Genomic DNA, 15120 nt, shown 5'->3' on the forward strand with positions numbered 1-15120 from the left:
TTCCATGTCTTGGCTATTGTAAACAGTGCTGCTATGAACGTGGAGGTTTATGTGTACTTTTGGACCAATGCCTTTTTTCGCAGATCTAGAACAAAAAAAGATCTTAAAATTTGTATGGAACACAGGAAACACAAAAGACCCCAGATAACCAAAGCAATCTTGAAAAATTGAAATCTTGAAAGAAAAATAAAACTGGAAGAATCAGGCTCCTTGACTTCAGACTATACTACAAAGCTACAGTAATCAAAACAGTATGGTACTGGCACAGAAATGAAAATATAGATCAATGGAATGGGATAGCAAACCCAGAAATAAACCCACAACCTATGATCAATTAATCTATAACAAGGAGGCAAGAATACATGGAAAAAAGACAATCTCTTCAATAAATGATGCTTACTGAAAAACTGGACAGCTACATGTAAAAGAATAAGATTAGAATAGTCTCTAATATCACACAGAAAAATAAACTCAAAATGGATTAAAGACCTAAATACAACACCAGATACTATAAAACTCTTAGAGAAAAACATAGGCAGAATACTCTATGATATGAAAATAGCAGTGATATCTTTTTGGATCTATTTCCTAGAGTCATGGAAATAAAAACAAAATAAACAAATGGGACTTAATTATACTTAAACGCTTTTGCATAGCAAAGGAAACCATAAACAACTGGAAAAGACAACCTACTTAATGCATATTTGCAAATGACGTAACTGATAAAGGATTACTCTCCAAAATATACAAATAGCTCATACAGCTCAATATAAAAAAGAAAAAGACAAAATGAAAAAGTGGGCAGACCTAGTTAGACATTTCTCCAAAGAAGACATACAGATGGCCAACAAGCACATGAAAAAAAGGCTCAGTGTTACTAATTGTTAGAGAAATGAAAATCAAAACTAAAATGAGATCACCTCACACTGGTCAGAACTGCTATGGGGAAGCCTCCTACACGAATGCACACTGGTACCGCCACAGGGAGACTAGTATCAAGGTTCCCTGAAAAACTAAAAACAGAACTACCATATGACCCAGAAATCCCACTCCCAGGCATATATCTGGAGAAAACCAAAATTCAGCAGCATCCTTCATTTCAGTGTTCATTACAGCACTATTGACAGCAGAACATGGGAACAAAGTAAATGTCCATCAAGAGAGGAATGGATAAAGGAGACAGTACATGTATACAATGGAGTTTGACCCAGCCGTAAAAGGAAGCAAAACTGTGTCATTTGCAGAGATGTGGAGGGACTTAGAGACTGTCATACAGACTGAAGTAAGTCAGAGAAAGATGTCTCTTATATGTGGAATCCAGAAAAATGATACAGATGAACTTATTTGCAGAGCATAAAGACACAGATAGAGATCAAACATATGGATACCCAGGGAGGAAGGGGGGGTGGGGTGAATTGGGAGATTGGGATTGATGTATACACACCATTGGTAATATGTATGAAATAGATAAACAATGAGAATGTACTGTATAGCCCAGGGAACTCTACTCAATGCTCTGTGATGACCTAAATGGGAAGGAAATCCAAAACAGAGGGGTATGTATGCGTATAGCTAATTCACTTTGCTGTACAGTAGAAACTAACACAAGCTTGTAAAGCAACTATACTCTAATAAAAATTAATAAAAAATGAAATAAACTTTCTTAATAGTTGTTTTTCTGCTGATAGCTTCTTGTCATTTGCCTATATGAGTTCCATCAATTTCCTCTTCCATTTTTGTGTTTTTGTTTTCTCAAATTATTTTATATTGTGAATTTGTTACCAAATTGAAATAGCTCTAGTTATTTTTTCTACTTCTTTCCCTTTAATCTTTATGCTGCAATAAAATTTTACAAAATCTATTCTGATGCAGAGTTGCAGTTTTTTTTTTTTTTTTTTGTTTTGTTTTTTTGTTTTTTTTAGTTTTGTCTGTCTATATATCTCCTTGCTTAGTTGCTCAGTAATGTCCAACTCTGCAACCCTTTACATTGTGGCCCGTCAGGCTTTTCCGTCCATGGGATTTTTCAGGCAAGAATACTGAAGTGGGTTACCATTTCCTTCTCCAGATATATCACCTTACTGAAAGTTTAATGTGCATTTAAGGTAGAAGAGCTCCTTTCAAGATTTCTGTAAGGCAGATCTAGGGGTGATGAACTCTCAGCTTTTGTCTTTGGAAAGTCTTTATTTCTCTTTCATATCTGAATGATATTTTTGCCACATAGAATATTCTTGGGTGACAGTTTCTGTCTCTGAGTATTTTGGGAATGTCACCTCTCTGCCCCCTGCCATCTCTGTAGAATTTTTCTGCTGATAGACTAATGGGGGTTCCTTTGTAGGTTACCATCCCTTTTTTTAAGGCTACCTTTAAAATTCTTTTATCAGTGACCTGTGATAATTTTAGTGTACGTTGAAGGTCTTTTTGCATTAAGATTATTAGGAGATTTTTATTTTCATGTCCTAGTATATCCAGTTCCTTCCCCATGTTTGTGAAGTTCTCAACTATTATTTATTTAAAAATGCTCTCTGTTCTTTTCTCCCTTTCTTCTCTGGGATACCCTTTACCTAGATTGCCTTGCCTAAAAGAGTTGGATAGCTCTCACAGAATTTTGTTATTTTAATATCTTATTTCTATTTCCTATTCTACTTGTATCATTTCTAGATTTCTATCTTCATGCCCATGTTAGCTCTCTCTTCCATATGGTCGGTCTCCTCTATTTTTAGAGATTTCTAATGCATTCTTCATCTCATTTATTGAGTTTTTCAGCTCCAGAATTTTTATTTGGTTCTTTTTTTTTTTTTAGAATCTGAGTCTTATGGGTAGAATATACCTTTGTTCATTAATTTTATTCCTGAGCTCATTGAACTGCCTTTCTGAGTTTTCATGTAACTTCTTAAGTTTGTTCATGATAGCTATTTTGAATTCTCTATCAGTTAGGCTGCAGTATTTTTTGACTTAAAGTTCAATTTCTGGATAATTCATTTTCTTTTTGTGAGATTGTGTTAATTGGTTCTTCATGGCTCTTGATGAGTCTTTCCTCTTCTGGTGCATTTTAAGTAGGGAATACCTTTCTGCTTGATTCTAATGATTCAATGAGTTAGAAATTAGAGAGCTTTCTTTCATTTTCCAGTAGGTGGTGGAATAGCCTAAGTATTGGAGTTTTCTTACAGGCGCTGTTTCTGGTTATTTTGTACTTTAAAGCCTGCACATTCCACCCTCCAGCACTCTGTCAGAGTTGTTGCCTGTGCCCTCATCATCCCTTTTCTTGTGCCTTAGGGATTCTGTCAGCATCACTGTCCTTGCTGCCTAGAGCACTGGGAAGGTGGCCTCTTCCCTCCTGTCCAGGATCACCTGATTCTCAGGCTCCACCACCACTGTGAGTGGGGAAGAGTGATACAGGAGCCAGGATCATGCCACCACTTGTAACAGGTCTGATGTTTTAAAGTTTGTGGGCTCCATTGCTGTGGGTTAGGGGACAGGGGGCTGGAGTCGTGGCTCAGCAGCAGGAGGAACAGTGTCCCACGTCCCACTGCTGCTACTCCTCAGTTACCTGTGGCTGCAGGTGTGGCTGTAGCCAGGAGGCCAGGGTCATCCGTGCCACCTGCTCTGCTACTCCTGGGTTCTCTGTGATTGCAGACTTAGCTGTCATGGCTGGAGGTCCAAGTTTGTAGGTACAGCCTCTGCTTTCTCTCCTTTCTGCCTTCTCTGTCTATTCCAGTTTACCCACTCTTAGCTTTAAAGATATGTAGAATTCTCTAGTGTGCTGGTATGTCGCGCAGAGACGACTTTGTTGCAATGTGGATGTTTTACAGGTTGTAGATTGAAGGGGAGCAATAAAGTTGCTTTTCACTTCACCTTATTGCTGGCATTATCCCTTGCTTTAACCTTAGGGGTCTCATAGATGCAAGCCCTGTTGGCTTTCAAAGCTGGATTCTGTGGGGCTCATTTCTCAGGTGCATGTCTGAAAAGTTGGGGTGCCAGAGGTGAGGTTGAAATCCTTTGCGGCTCTGCCAGAAGCTAGGGGTTTTGAATTCCCTCCTGGTTGTGGGTCTCTGGGTGTGGGGTTTATGGCAAGATGGTATCTCAGTGTCTCCTAGTTGCTTCCATGTGGGTTTTTCCTCATTCACTTGGTATGTTGGAATCAATTAGCTTGTGTTGGACTTTTTTTCTTTTAGAGGAAACTAGTAGTTGTAGATTCAATGAGTCCACGGGACAAGGTGAGTTCAAGGTCCTCCTATGTCACCATCTTCAGCCGTACTTTTCCAGCTTCTTTTAATTGGCATATTAGAACGTTAACATCCAAAGTGATGATTGATATAGTTGGAATAAGAGCTATCATATTTGTTACTGTTTTTTATTTATTGCCTTGTTCTTACTTTTGGCTTCCACTCTTCTTTTTGTCATTCTAGTTGAGCCTTTTGTAATATATGATGCCATTTTCTTTCTTAACACATCATTTATATTTTTTGGTTTACTTCTTTAGTGGGTTGCCCTAGTGTTTGCAGTATACGTTTTGCAACTCACCTAAGTCCACTTTCAAGTAACACCATACTGCTTGTAGTATAAGTAATCTTACAATAAGAAAATAACCCATGTCCTCCCTCCTATCTTTTGTAGCATGCTGTCACTCATTTCACTTACACAGAAACATACATAATTGATTACCAAGCTGCTATTATTTTTTTGAACAATCTGATTTCTATTAGATCAGTTAAGAAGAACAACAGAAAAATTTTTTTGTTTACTTATTCCATCTCTAATACTCTTTTCTTTATGTAAATCTGATTTTTCTGACCTTTATAATTTTTCTTATCTTTGATCTTCTTTTATCATTTCTACCACAATAGGTTTACTGGTGACAAATTTCTTAATTTTAGTTTGTCTGAGAAAGTCTATTTTTCATTTTTGAAAGGTTAATTTTGCAGGATACAAAATTCTAGCTTGATGATTCTTTTCTTATAAACACTATAAATATTTCACTCCATGCTCTTCTTGCTTGCATTATTTCTGAATAGTAGTCCAATGTAATTTTTGTCATTGTCTCTCTCTAGATAAGGGTTTTTTGGTGTCCTTTGGCATCTTTCAAGGTTTTCCTTTATCTTTGATTTTCTACACTTTGAATATGATACCTACATGTAAACTTTTGGCATTCATCCTGCTTGTTGGATTCTGAGTTTCTTGGGTCTTTAGTTTGGTATCTAACCTTAATTTTGTAAAATTTTCAATCATTATCGCTTCCAGTGTCTTTCATATCTTTCTTTTTTTTTGCCTTCTAGTATCCCCTGGAGAAGGGAAAGGCTACCCACTCCGGTCTTCTGGCCTGGAGAATTCCATGGATTTGTATAGTCCATGGGATCACAAAGAGTCAGACATGACTGAGTGGCTTTCACTTTCACTGCCATTTCACAAAAGTTATCCCTTTTGTTGTTGTCTCATAGTCTTTGGAACTTCTGGGATTTTTTTCCAGTATTTTTTCCTCTTTGTCTTTTAATTTTGGAAGTTCTATTGAGAAATCCTTAAACTCAGAGATTCTTAGCTCTGACAAGTCTTATCCCATCTTCATTTCTGTTATAGTTTTTAATCTCTAGCATTTCTTTTTGATTCTGTCTTAGAATTTCCATCTGTCTGCTTCTATTACCTATCTATACTTGTTTGCAGTCCATTTTATTTGTTAAAGTCCTTAAAATATTAATTATAGTTAATGTAAATTCCTAGTCTGATAATTCCAACATCCTTATTATAGGATGCTCTGATGCTTGCTCTGTTCAAACTGTGTGTTTTGCTGTTTTTTAAACCCTGTAATTTTTTTCCTGATAGCTGTACATGACGACTGGGTAAAAGGAACTGCCATAGTGAAAGCCTTTAATAATATGTGGTAAGCTCTATAGAAGAAGAGTGGAAGTATTCTATAGTCCTGTCATTAGATCTGTCTTTTAGACCTAATATACTTTTGGTCTGTGAACTTCATGAGTGTTTCTCAGTTTTCCCCCGCTTCTTAGATGGAATATGATTGGTAAGTAGGCTAGAGTTACAATTTTCCCTTCACCTATGTTAGATAGGCACGGAAAAAAAAGAAAACTCAATAAATTTAGGCTCTGTTATAGTAATTTCTCTTAAGGTTAAACTTTGTCAAAAAGAACAGAGTATTCTGGTATGTTTCAAAACTTCTTCCTTTCCCCTCCCCCTGCTGAAAATGCAAGGGAATTTTTCTCTGATATTTACTGTAAGAATCTGGTCCAGCTCCTAGAGGTAAAATTCACAAAAGCGTAGGGCCCATTGGACACTCTTAGATTTTTTTTTTTTTTTTGCTTTACAATACTGTATTGGTTTTGCCATACATTGACATGAATCAGCCACGGGTGTACATGAGTTCCCAATCCTGAACCCCCCTCCCACCTCCCACCCCATATCATCTCTTTGGATCATCCCCGTGCACCAGCCCCAAGCATCCTGTATCCTGTATTGAACATAGACTGGCGATTTGTTTCTTACATGATAGTATACATGTTTCAATGCCATTCTCCCAAATCATCCCACCCTCTCCCTCTCCCACAGAGTCCAAAAGTCTGTTCTAAACATCTGTGTCTCTTTTGCTGTCTTGCATACAGGGTTATCTTCTATTCCTGCTTTCTGGAGAGTTTTAATCATAAATGGATGTTGAATTTTGTCAAAGGCCTTTTCTGAATCTATTGAGATAATCATATGGCTTTTATTTTTCAATTTGTTAATGTGGTGAATTACATTGATTGATTTGCAGATATTGAAGAATCCTTGCATCCCTGGGATAAAGCCCACTTGGTCATGGTATATGATCTTTTTAATGTGTTGTTGGATTCTGATTGCTAGAATTTTGTTAAGGATTTTTGCATCTATGTTCATCAGTGATATTGGTCTGTAGTTTTCTTCTTTTGTGGCATCTTTGTCAGGTTTTGGTATTAGGTGATGGTGGCCTCATAGAATGAGTTTGGAAGTTTACCTTCCTCTGCAATTTTCTGGAAGAGTTTGAGTAGGATGGGTGTTAGCTCTTCTCTAAATTTTTGGTAGAATTCAGCTGTGAAGCCGTCTGGACCTGGGCTTTTGTTTGCTGGAAGACTTCTGATTACAGTTTCAGTTTCCGTGCTTGTGATGGGTCTGTTAAGATTTTCTATTTCTTCCTGGTTCAGTTTTGGAAAATTGTACTTTTCTAAGAATTTGTCCATTTCTTCCACGTTGTCCATTTTCTTGGCATATAATTGCTGATAGTAGTCTCTTATGATCCTTTGTATTTCTGTGTTGTCTGTTGTGATCTCTCCATTTTCATTTCTAATTTTATTGATTTGATTTTTCTCTCTTTGTTTCTTGATGAGTCTGGCTAATGGTTTGTCAATTTTATTTATCTTTTCAAAGATCCAGCTTTTTGCTTTGTTGATTTTTGCTATGGTCTCTTTTGTTTCTTTTGCATTTATTTCTGCCCTAATTTTTAAGATTTTTTTACTTCTACTAACTCTGGGGTTCTCCATTTCTTCCTTTTCTAGTTGCTTTAGGTGTAGAGTTAGGTTATTTGACTTTTTTCTTGTTTCTTGAGGTATGCCTGTATTGCTATGAACTTTCCTCCTAGCACTGCTTTTATAGTGTCCCACAGGTTTTGGGTTGTTGTGTTTTCATTTTCATTCATTTCTATGCATATTTTGATTTCTTTTTTGATTTCTCCTGTGATTTGTTGATTATTCAGGAGCGTGTTGTTCAGCCTCCATATGTTGGAATTTTTAATAGTTTTTCTCCTGTAATTGAGATCTAATCTTATAATGCATTATGGTCAGAAAAGATGCTTGGAATGATTTTGATTTTTTAAAATTTATTAAGGTTAGATTTATGGCCCTGGATGTGATCTATCCTGGAGAAGGTTCTGTGAGCACTTGAGAAAAAGGTGAAATTCATTGTTTTGGGGTGAAATGTCCTATAGATATCAATTAGGTCTAGCTGATCTATTGTATCATTTAAAGTTTGCATTTCTTTGTTAATTTTCTGTTTAGTTGATCTATCCATAGGTGTGAGTGGGGTATTAAAGTCTCCCACTATTATTGTGTTATTGTTAATTTTCCCTTTCATGCTTGTTAGCATTTGTCTTACATATTGTGGTGCTCCTATGTTGGGTGCATATATATTTATAATTGTTATAGCTTCTTCTTGGATTGATCCTTTAGTCATTATGTAGTGGCCTTCTTTGTCTCTTTTCACAGCCTTTGTTTTAAAGTCTATTTTATCGGATATAAGTATTGCTACTCCTGCTTTCTTTTGGTCTCTATTTGTGTGGAATATCTTTTTCCAGCCCTTCACTTTCAGTCTGTATGTGTCCGTTGCTTTGAGGTGGGTCTCTTGTAGGGAGCATATATAGGGGTCTTGTTTTTGTATCCATTCAGCCAGTCTTTGCCTTTTGGTTGGGGCATTCAACCCATTTACATTTAAGGTAATTATTGATAAGTATGATCCCGTTGCCATTTACTTTATTGTTTTGGGTTCGGATTTATACGCCCTTTTGTGTTTCCTGTCTAGAGAGTATCCTTTGGCATTTGTTGGAGAGCTGGTTTGGTGGTGCTGGGCACTCTTAGAGTTTTTAACTGTCGGACTTGACCAAACTGAGCCTCTGGTAGTATATCTGTTTCCTATTCTGGTACTGAATCTCATGGGGATTTCTGCTCCTGGGTTTCCACTCTGATGATTTGTGGTTCTCTGTGTTTGCCTGTCTGCCTCAACCATTTTGGAGGCAGCAGTTTGTCCCATGACCTTTAGTTCTCTGACATAAAAACTGTTGATTTTCAGTTTGTTCTCTTTTTTTACTTGTTAAGATGGAGTGGTGACTTCCAAGCTTCTTACATGCCAGATCATAAAACAGTGTTCTGTTTTTGTTCTCACAAAAATTTAAAAAACTGTCTCTGCTAGTATAACTGCTGCTGCTGCTGCTGCTGCTGCTGCTGCTGCTAAGTGGCTTCAGTCATGTCCAACTCTGTGCGACCCCATAGACGGCAGCCCACCAGGCTCCCCCGTCCCTGGGATTCTCCAGGCAAGAACACTGGAGTGGGTTGCCATTTCCTTCTCCAACGCATGAAAATGAAAAGTGAAAGTGAAGTCGCTCAGTCGTGTCCGACTCTTTGCGACCCCATGGACTGCAGCCTACCAGGCTCCTCTGTCCGTGGGATTTTCCAGGCAAGAGTACTGGAGTGGGGTGCCATCGCCTTCTCCAGCCTGTATACCTAGAGAGATATAAATTGGGCTTATATAAATGGGAATTGTAGTAAGATACATTTCTGAGACGAAATAAAGAGTACTTTACTAAAACTTCACAGAAATCTTTCAATTCAGTGATAGCTACTCCACTCAATCTTGTATAATTTAAGAGCTTAAAAAATAACAGTAAATAATAAGATTGATAATTTCATTTCACAAATACTAGATAACTATTTCATGAATTAACTGTTAAGTAGTTTGACATTAAGTGAATTGGCCAGGCAAATTAGCTTTCTATGGGTTGACTTTCAGAAAATTAGCTTAAAGCCAAAAATCACACAACATTAAAATAATAAGTATTAGAATAATAAAAAGCAGGTTGCAGTATGAAGACAGTAAGTTAAAAAAACTCACATTTGAATACAAATGTAAAACACTATCCAAATTAAAATATATTCTTTCTGTTAATAACTTTAAGGGGTCACAGATTTAACTATGCCAACAGACAGGATCAATGAATGAGGTTAATTTGATATTCAAAGAAAGACATTAAACTAGTTGTGTTACCATTGATACATGTACCTAGTTGTATTGCTTTGTTATTTAGTTGCAAGGTCTTTCATCTGATTCTCTTAGAACCCCATGGACTGTAGCTTGGGGTCTTAAGCTACAGACAGGTTCCTCTGTCCAAGGGATTTCCCAGGCAAGAATTCTGGAGGAGGTTGCCATTTTATTTTTTGAAACATCTCTGTGTATGTGATAGCTTATGGTGAACAGTGTTGAATTCTTGATCTCCAAGGAAGATTTAGCTTCAGGACCAGGGACCAGGCTTGATCACTCAAGAGCTTTTGCCTAGCAGAGTTTTATTAAAGTGAAAAAGGGACAGAGAAAGCTTCTGACACAGACATCAGAAAGATGATGGAGAGTGCCCCCCTTGCTTAGTCTAAGCAAGGGAGTTATATACTTTTAAAATTAGTTATTGCAGTAGATCAGAAGAATGTCTCAAGGTTGTAAAAATTTTACTAGACCCACTCCCATAATTTACATTTTAAGATATCAGGATTAGTCAGAAGGTTTTCAGGAAGGAGAAACTGTCCTCAAGCAGGATACATTATTGTTATTTAATCCTTACTAAGGAACGTAGAAAAAAATGTTTGTCCTTTTCCTCCTCCTTGAGAATTCCAGACCCCTATCTTCTCCTCAAGAGCCCCAGACTCCCTGTTTCTCCTCCTCAGGGATCCCAGACTTCTTATAAACCTGCCTAGGAATTGACTGTCTCACACTCACATGTATGTTTGTATACATGCATATGTGTGTTTGTGTATATATATATATATTTATATATATATATATACATAAATTCACTGATAGGTTTAACTTTATAATTATACTAGTGTTACCACATTAGTTTTGACTGTTCTGTTGTTACCAATTTATAGTGTTTCATTTGTTTATTCTGGATTCATTTAATCATGTTTCTTTCTTCAAACTCTCATTTTTATTTTTACTTGCTATATAAACCTACTCTTGGAGAAGGCAATGGCACCCCACTTCAGTACTCTTGCCTGGAAAATCCCATGGACTGAGGAGCCTGGAAGGCTGCAGTCTATGGGGTCGTGAAGAGTCGGACACGACTGAGTGACTTCACTTTCACTTTTCACTTTCATACATTGGAGAAAGAAATGGCAACCCACTCCAGTGTTCTTGCCTGGCTAATCCCAGGGACGGGGGAGCCTGGTGGGCTGCCGTCTATGGGGTCGCACAGAGTCGGACACGACTGAAACGACTTAGCAGCAGCAGCAGCAAACCTACTCTGCTTCAATTTTCTCCTTCACCCCAAATCTTCTTGAACAATGAATGCTATAAATATTTCTTTGGACACTCTGGCCATGTCAGATAAAGCTTATCTGGAGCCTACATTTGTCCAACAGAACAATTATTGATCTGCTAACTATCTAATCTTACTCCTTCAAATTCATGGACGTTGCTTAAATAAGCAGTACTTCTTCATCATTGAAGACTTTGAAAATTTAGAAATCTAAAGTAGAAAGCAAAAAATTAACCATATTTTTTACAATACAGACTTAACTCTTCTCCTGCAAGCTTTGTTTCTTTGTCCACGTATGTACATGTGTTGTTGTTGTTCAGTAGCTAAGCTAAGTCGTATCTGACTCTTTGTAGCCCCATGGGCTGTAGCACACTAGGCTCCTCTGTCCTTCACTATCTCCTGGAGTTTGTGCAAATTTGTCCATTGAGTTGGTGTTGCTTTCTAACCCTCTCATTCTCTGCCATCCCCTTCTCCTCTTGCCTTCAATCTTTTCCAGCATCAGGGTCTTTTCCTTTTCAACGAATAGGCTCTTTGCCTTAAGTGACCAAAGAATCGGAGCTTCACCATCAGTCCTTCCAATGAATATTCAGGGTTGAATTCCTTTAGGATTGACTGATTTGATCTTCTTTCAGCCCAGAGGAGTCATAAGAGTCTTTTCCAGAACCACAGTTCAAAAGCATCAGTTCTTCAGTGCTCAGACTTGTTTTATGGTCCAGCTCTCATATCTGTACATGACTACTGGAAAAACCATAGTTTTGACTAACTGGACCTCTGTCAGCAAAGTGATGTGTCTGCTTTTTAATACACTGTCTTCCCTGGTGGCTCAGATGGTAAAGAGTCTGCCTGCAATGCAGGTGATCCAGGTTCAGTCCCTGGGTTGAGAACATCCTCTGGAGAAGGGAAATGGCAACCCACTCTAGTATTCTTGTCTGGAGAGTCCCGTGGACAGAGGAGCCTGGAGGGCTACAGTTCATGTGGTTGCAAAGAGTCAGACACGACTAAGCGACTAAATACATTCACTTTACAGGTTTGTCATAGCTTTTCTTTCAAGGAGCAAGTGTCTTTTATTTCACAGTTGCAGTCGCTGTCCACAGTGATTTTGGAGCCCAAGAAAATAAAATCTATCACTGCTTCCACTTTTTCCCCTTCTAGTTTCCATGAGGAGAAGGCAATGGCAACCCATTCCAGTACTTCAGGCGATCGCACCCCACTCCAGGACATGACTGAGTGACTTCACTTTCACTTTTCACTTTCATACACTGGAGAAGGAAATGGCAACCCACTCCAGTGTTCTTGCCTGGAGAATCCCAGGGATGGGGGAGCCTGGTGAGCTGCCGTCTATGGGGTCACACAGAGTCGGACACAACTGAAGTGACTTAGCAGCAGCGGCAGCAGCAGCACCAGTTTCCATGAAATAATTGGACTGGATGTCATGATCTTAGTTTTTTTAATGTTCAGCTTCAAGCCAACTTTTTATAAATTCATTTATTCATTCATTCTTCAAATATGTTTATGTATGTAAATGTGCAGATTTATTCATTGAGTCACTGATTCAACAAAGAAGACTTGGTGCTATCTATAAAGGGAACTAGCAAGCTTTTTAAATCCCACATACTTTCACTCTTAAAAATTTTTCTATGCTTTAAATAGTGCCTCTTGATGAAAGTGAAGGAGGAGAGTGAAAAAGTTGGCTTAAATCTCAACATTCAGAAAACTAGGATCATGGCATCTGGTCCCATCACTTCGTGGGAAATAGATGGGGAAACAGGGGAAACAGTGTCAGACTTTATTTTTGGGGGCTCCAAAATCACTGCAGATGGTGATTGCAGCCATGAAACTAAAAGATACTTACTCCTTGGAAGGAACATTATGACCAACCTAGATAGCATATTAAGAAGCAGAGATATTACTTTGCCAACAAAGGTCCAACCAAATCAAAGGCTATGATTTTTCCAACGGTCATGTATGGATGTGAGAGTTGGACTGTGAAGAAAGCTGAGTGCCGAAGAATTGATGCTTTTGAGCTGTGGTGTTGGAGAAGAGTCTTGAGAGTCCCTTGGACTACAAGGAGATCCAACCAGTCCATCCTAAAGGAGACCAGTCCTGGGTGTTCATTGGAAGGACTGATGCTGAGGCTGAAACTCCAATACTTTGGCCACCTCACGTGAAGAGTTGACTCATTGGAAAAGACTGTGATGCTGGGAGGGATTGGGGGCAGGAGGAGAAGGGGACGACAGAGAATGAGATGGCTGGATGGCATCACCGACTCGATGGACATGAGTTTGAGTGAACTCTGAGAGTGGTGATGGACAGGGAGGCCTGGCATGCTGCAATTCATGGGGTCGCAAAGAGTCAGACACTACTGAGCGACTGAACTGAACTAAACTGAAAATCATTATAAAAAACAATATTTGTACAATTATGTATAATGTATGTATAATTGACCGTGGAACCTGCAGATATGGCGGATCAGCTCTCCTATGCACTTTAGGCAAAGGAATTTGATATCTGCAGGGGTCATAGAACCAATTCCCCTTGGATTTTGAAGGAGGTCTATAATTTTTTAAATCATTCTCTTATGTTAAATGTCATGTGATATTTGATTCTTCATTATTATCAAAATTTGCTTTGATGTACAAACTTGTATATAAATATTTGTAAATATTCTTGCTTTTTCTATAGGATAGATCCCCAAAAGTAGAATTATAGACTGAAAGGGGGTAATTCCTTTTATGATATTAACCTAAAATTTTTAAGTGCTTTCCAATAAGTTTCATAAATTTCCTCTATAGGAACAGGCATATAAAAATGTTTCTTTCATTTCTTCTCAAGTATAAGCACTATTTTTAATATTTGCTAACTTAATACATAAGAGAAGGTTCTTCACTATACATTTTTTTTGCCATTTGTAAGAATTATTTTTTAAGTTGAAAGATACTTGCTTTATAATGTTGTGTTGATTTCTGCTATACAACAATATGAATCAACTATAACTATACATATGTCCCTTCCCTCTTGAGCCTCCCTCCGCTCCTCCATCCCACTCTAGGTCTTCACAAAGCATTAAGTTGAGTTCCATGTGCTATACAGCTGCTTCCTACTAGCAATCTGTTTTACACATGGTAGTATATGTATGTCAATTCTACTCTCTCAATTCTTCCTTCCTCTTCCCCCACTGTGCCTACAAGTTCATTCTCGGTCTGTGTGTCTATCCTGCCTTGCAAACAGGTTCATTAGGGCCAATTTTCAAGATTCCATATATATGCATTAATATACAATATTCATTTTTTTCTTTTGACTTACTTCACTCTGTATAACAGGCTCTAGGTTCATCCACCTCACTACTATGGATTCAAATTTGTTTCTCGTTATGGCTGAGTAATATTCCTTTGCATATATGTACTACAACTTCTTTATCCATTCATCCATTGATGGCTATCTAGGTTGGTTCCACATCTTAGCTACTGTAAATAGTGTGCAGTGAACTTTGGGGTACATGTGTCTTTTTGAGTTATGGTGTTTTCAGGATATATGCCCAGTAGTGGTGTTGCTAGGTCATATGGTGTTTTTTTTCCCCAGATTTTTAAGGAGTCTCCATACTGTTTTCCATAGTAGCTGTATCAATTTACATTCCCAATGACAGTGCAAGAGGGTTCTCTTTTACCCACATCCTCTCCAGCATTTATGTTTGTAGATTATCAGTGATGCCTCATTGCAGTTTTGATTTGCATTTCCCTAATAAAGAGCTTACTCCTTGGAAGAAAAGCTATGACAAACCTAGATAGCAATCGAAAAGCAGAGAGATTACTTTGCTGACAAAGGTCCATTTAATCAAAGCTGTGGTTTTTACCATAGTCATGTATGGATGTGAGAATTGGATCAGGAAGAAGGGTGAATGTTGAAGAATTTATGGTTTTGGACTGTAGTATTGGAGAAGACTCTTGAGAGTCTCTTGGACAGCAAGGAGATCAAACTAGTCAATGCTAAAGGAAATCAGTCCTGAATATTCATTGGAAGGACTGATGCTGAAGCTGAAGCTCCAGTACTTTGGCCGCCTGATGCAAAGAGCCAGCTCATTGGAAAAGACCCTG

General features: G+C 38.0%; 1 protein-coding gene across 1 annotated transcript in view; it reads left to right on the forward strand.

Moving 5' to 3' along the window:
- LOC138430939 (disintegrin and metalloproteinase domain-containing protein 32-like) overlaps positions 1–15120 on the forward strand; it is a 196576-nt gene that overhangs the window by 148360 nt on the left and 33096 nt on the right. The gene's annotated exons all lie outside the window — the stretch shown is intronic.

This window comes from Ovis canadensis, chromosome 26 (assembly GCF_042477335.2).
Source record: "Ovis canadensis isolate MfBH-ARS-UI-01 breed Bighorn chromosome 26, ARS-UI_OviCan_v2, whole genome shotgun sequence".
NCBI lineage: Eukaryota > Metazoa > Chordata > Mammalia > Artiodactyla > Bovidae > Ovis > Ovis canadensis.